Source organism: Eucalyptus grandis, chromosome 9 (assembly GCF_016545825.1).
Source record: "Eucalyptus grandis isolate ANBG69807.140 chromosome 9, ASM1654582v1, whole genome shotgun sequence".
Taxonomy (NCBI): Eukaryota; Viridiplantae; Streptophyta; class Magnoliopsida; order Myrtales; family Myrtaceae; genus Eucalyptus; species Eucalyptus grandis.
Window position 1 is genome coordinate 4,418,484 of NC_052620.1, and position 5,863 is coordinate 4,424,346.

The window sequence follows — 5,863 nt, forward strand, 5'->3', positions numbered from 1 at the left end:
CAACCTAAATGAATGCATTTTTTGTTTTTTATATTTTTCTAAATTCGAAATAAAATCCATATTCTAGATATGCAAGATAACAAGAAATATTCCAAAACAAACTGAATCCTAATTCAAAGATTTTTTTGGATATTTTTTTAGTGGTTTTCCAAAACAAGCAATTATCAAATAAACATTGTATTTAAACTAACTAGGACATTCATTCAAATAAAGGATTAAAATAATCGAAAAAATAACCTGTTGTCTGACAGGTCAAATTAACGATTATCCTAACCCTAATTATTACGACAAAAAGATCAAAATAACTAAAAAATCGATCCAATTGCTTAAGGATCAAATTAATAATTATATTGATTCAACAATTAATATCTATCGACAAACCCAAAAATTAATATATCCGACATCTTATGGATCAAATTAGTAATTACAATAATTTTGGGGAAGACTCTGTGGATAATGCCTACAAAATTCATGAAATGAAGATCACTTCAAATTTACACAATAACAACTAAAATTAAAAGAAATAGATAAAATAAAGTTAATAGAAAAAGAAAATAAAACTACCTAATTTCCTTTTCTTTTTTTTTGTTTTTCTTTTCCTGCTTTCTTCACCCACGGCTGAGCGGCTTGGTGGATCACCGGGGGTTGGGTCGTCGGCGTTCAGAGCTCCGGCGAAGACCAGCAACGAGCTGATCGACGGCGAGCGGTGGCGTCGCGAGGAGCAGCAGCAAGCAGCCTCGCTCGGGCTCGGGCTCGGGCAGAAAGCGGAGGCGTCGGCGAGCAGCTCCGGTGCGGCAGGTGGGGGTGAAGATCGGCTGAGGCGCAATGGGCCTCGTCAGGCTGGTGGAGCAGATCGACGAGGCAGCAGCAGTTTCGCGGGGGCGACGGGGTTCCGGTGCGGTGGATCAGGCTCCAAGCGGGTGCGGGGACTGAGCAGAGGGCGGTGATGGTGCGGTGCGGTGTCCGGCGGGGAGGTGATCTACTGTGATCGTTGATGCAGGGCTTCGGGGACAAGCTGAGGCGCGGCGGAGCTTCGTGGGTCGTCGGGTTAAGCGACGAGCAGTGCTCAAGTGCGGGGCACGCGGATGATCAATCGAACATGAGCAAGGAGCACGCCGGTGAAGGGACTGGACACCAAGAAAGCATCGCTGAAGCGGATGAACAGGAAAAAATTTCCTTCTTTTTCTTACTTTTCCTTTCCTCTCCCCTTTACGTCGCTATCTCCCTGCTTCTTCACTGTTCCTCCCCTCTGCTGGACGTCTCGCTTTTTCCTCCTGCAAAACCGGTCAAAATCCTCCCTTTTCTTTCTCTCTCACTTTTTGACTTTTTGATTTCTTTTTCTTCGAACCGAGAGAAGCCCCCCTCATCTGCCGTACACTGTCTCCTTTTATAGACAAAGATAACGTGATCTTCGTAGAATATTTCGAAAATTACCTAAAACCTCCGAATCACAAAATCTTTTTATTTTATGAATATTCTTTCCGATTTCATCATCTATCGATAAAGATAAGACTACAATGCGATTTTTTTAATTTCCAAAAATATCATAATATCGCATCAAATCTTAATTTTTCACAAAATAATCAATTAAAAATAACAACGAGCTTGGCTTAATTTTCTCCTTTTGTGGGCCTAGCCCGGCCTGCCGAATTAGAGCTCAGAAATATTAATTCGAACCCATCCACCACCAGTTCTAAATGCAAAACATGTAAATTAAAAGTAAATGCACCTAAAAGTTATATGCTATGCAATTGAATTATAATATTTTTTCTTAGGGGTTAAAAAAATAATCCATAATTTTTATGCAATAAATGACTAAATAGATTGCCCAAAATTTTGGTGTCAACAGAAGGAAAAAGTTTAAGTACATAATTGTAAAGGGAACAAAATTTCAAAGACTTGCCGTGTCATTATCTCCTTCATATAATGTGCAGACCAGCTGGTGGTATTGGAGAAAGATGGAGAAATTGAATTATTTAGACCAATCTTCAAAGATTGTTCTTGTTTGTTAGTTCCGAGTAAGATAAGACTAATAGAAAAATGGCACAGAAACAAAGATAAGACTGAAATTGACTTGTGTGGATTCTATCACTTGGCAGATCTCGCTGCTGCTAAGGTCCATTCACGTTTTTGCATGTACACTCGCCGCGATAGGCTGGTTGCTGAACGAGTCCTCTTGACCAACAGAAACAAATTTGAAATTTTGTAGCAAATACTCATATACATAGGTTTTAAGATTTCCATCGTTTACAAACCAATACTTCAGAAAAAGAAGTGATATTCGTTGAATCGCAATGAATTTTTCAGGTGGTTATTTCATGGAACGGTTAAGCAACTCTATCCAATAGTTGCGTGAACTTTTGGGAGATAAGAGTTTGCATAGGAGACGGATGGTTTTGCAAGTGACTTTTGTTTCAGCTTTTTTAGTGCGCTTTCTTCCGTTCCAATTGAATCGCTTATCCCATACTGCGATTCTACTCACTCACCTTAGCAAAAAATAATTACGAGACTTCCCTATTTATAGACTTATTACATGACGTTTACTCTTCCTAGTAGAAAAAAAGCTAGTGTTCCGAATAAGATCTAAAAACTAACAAAACAATTACTGTATCTCACCTTATCTCTAGAAACAATCGCTATCTCTAAAAACAAACATTACACCTAGAAATAGGAATAGACTCATTAAAGATAACATTGTGAAAGCGCTAGTACGAACATCTAGAGGGGGGGTGAATAGGTGCTTAAAAAAAGTATTTGCATATAAATGCAGAATAAAATAAGTTACGAGCAAAGTCTGAATAAGGATCAGAGTTTGACTAAATGAGCCACCAGACTTCCGATAGATGTTCAGAATATGTTATGCAATGGAACAGACTTCTGAAATAACCTGTAAGTATACAACAGACTTAAATATAAAAAGTTATGGAAAGAGAATGTTGCACATGAAATTTATAGTTGTTCGGCTTAGATCAAGCCTACGTCCACTCTCCCACGCTAACAGCCTTCTGGCTGGATTCCACTATGTGATTAACAAGAGATTACAACTTTGAGTGCAAACACTCGTGGTAGATCACACTATCTCACTAAATCACTCTTTTGGTATTTCTCTCACGATCACAAACGTTTAAGCTCACGAAAGACAAGTGTATGATCGAAGGTCGCTCAGATTTTGGAATTATAAAGTCTACGCTTCATCTCTTACTTACTCATCGGTCCTTGATCTTCTTAAATATTCATCCACTTCCAAACTAGCTGTTGGACAGTATCTTAGAGGACCGTCTTCCAATCTACCCATTAGATAAATCTGTATCTAGAAGATTTAGTATCCGTTGAGTAACAGTTGTAGAATCCCAAATTGATTATGATCGCCAACACAAACAGAATCTTGGTTTTCATAAGTAGAGCTTCTTCGTATAGAAAGTTCTTGTCTTCAAGATCCAATTGTCAATCAATTAGATTTAGTCAATCAAATCTATCTTGATGTAGAATCCAAATCAGATCACTAGCCATTATACATTTGGGCTTGTGTTACGTTCTGTCAAGTTGTCTTGTTTTGAACATGCTTTGTTCTGAATCTGTTACGTTCTAAACTTGTGTCTCGTTCTGGACTCGTGTCTCGTTCTGTATGTAAAGTCTGAGTGTGTTCTATCTGAAGTAGAGTCTAAGTGTCTTCCGTCTGAAATAGACTTTACAATCTGGACGTAAATCTGAACATATTTTGCTTCTGAACATATTTAGCTTTAAGGTTTGGAAACAGTCTGAATAAGTTCAGCTTCAGCATAGAGTCTGTCTTCTGGTTTTTTCAAGTATAGACTTCGACAATATCCTTTACATGTTTAATCATCCGTATAGTCTATTACTCAACCATTAAACATGTTAGTAGCCTTTAATTTATTTTGTTATCTTCAACATATCATAAGGGATTTCCTTAACAATCTCCCCCTTTTTGATGATGACAAAACAATCTCTGAATATGATCACACTTTCTAAAAATATTAATAAATCAGAGCAATGCAATTCAAATCAAAGGATGGCAGAAGATAGCAAATAGATTGAGCATAACAATATATAAAAAGAATAATCGCATCTCAATATTATGTAATAAATAATATCTACCAATCAACACATATACATATTTATATTCTCTTCCCTTTTTTGTCATAATCAAAAAGCGATAACACTGGAAATAGCATCACATAGAGAATATAAAACAATAATAAAAAGGTCTTGCATGAAACATAATTTCCAAAAATCAACTTTTATAAAGTAAATCGAATATTAAAGATATGCAATAGCTCACTTTGATCATATATATAAGCAAATCTCCAATAAAAACCACAGATGCATTATAAAATTCACTTACCTTTTTGTCATAATAAAACAATAATATCAATAATAGATTTGTTAATGACAAAAGGTAATAAAAAATGCACTAACCGGATTTTGTAGAACTTAAATTCTGACGCATTTACCTTTTCTTTCCTTCCATAATAATCAAGATCACGATCGATTCAAAAAGATTTTTCCATAATTGATCAATGCTCCCCCTCAATTTGTTACCTTTTTGAGGTGATCACAATTCTTTTTTTTTCTTTTGGATTTACGTTCTCCCCCTTTCGCACGACACATAAGGGATTTCCTCAATAATTTGCAAAAGCTTTGCACAAGGAAGAGAATTTTCGAGCCTTCTTCCTTTGATTTTGCGGATCAAACTTGCAATCTTCGCATGAGATACTTTTCTTATTGCGCCATGATTTGTGTAGATTCGCAATCATTCTTCCCTTATAGAATTTCCTGCAATCAACTCATTTCCTTTTTGGTATCCATCAATTTGGATCATTCCATTTCGTTAGAGAAAAATAGAAAATCTCCATAGATAATCAAATATACTTTTTTAATTCATCATAACATTTTATTTAAGGAAAAAACATTAAGCACAATAATATCTTGAAAAAGAAATTCTCACTTAGTCAAAGCACAATAAAATCAGAGAGAATAAAATCCTTGAGTATCTAAGAAAGAATATCTTGCATAATAAATTAATATCACGCAAAACATATTTTCACTTTACAAAATATGACAAAATCTGAGAGTATAAAATCAAATAAACTCAATTGTCTCTAAGAAAAATATCAAAAAAATAATCAGACACATTAAATCAAATCAACTCACGAATCACAAAAACAAATCGCACGATTCTTTCTTCAATAAAACAAATCATAGAATACGGTCATAATAAAGTCTAAATCAATCAAGGCATGGAGAGAATATAATGAGAATTTTTAAATTATGTACTCAAACCAAATTGAGAATTAAAAATATATACGTTCCTTACCAAATTCTCTTTCTTCGTCTCCTTTATTTCTTGAAAACATCTCATCTTTTCTTTGGTACCCAAATCTTCTTGGGTCCATGAGAGTTAGTAGAATATGTTGTTTTTATCCAATATTTCTTAACAGGTCTCCAAACTTTAGGACATCATTTCCCAAAGTGTTTTGAGTCTCCACAATTTGAACACGTGAGAGCATTTCAACCAACAGGTTTTGTAAAGATTTTTTGAAAATGTTTTTCGTATGCAAATCTAGAAGGTCTTTGTTTAAGTCTCTCATTGACTTTAGGAAAATCTATTAGAGAATCACTTTTCTTATTAAAACTAAGTTCCGACTTATTATAGTAATGTACTTGTATGGAAAGGATATGCTCTAATGTTTTTGAACCCTTTGAAAATTTTGTCAAAATATTTGAAAATTCTTTCTTTAAATAATCATTTTCTTTGACAAGTAAATCTCGACTTTCTTTTGTTTGTAGAAAATCTTTTTGCAAAATTTCAAACTTTTCTTTTCGAAAAGATCCTTTGCCTAAG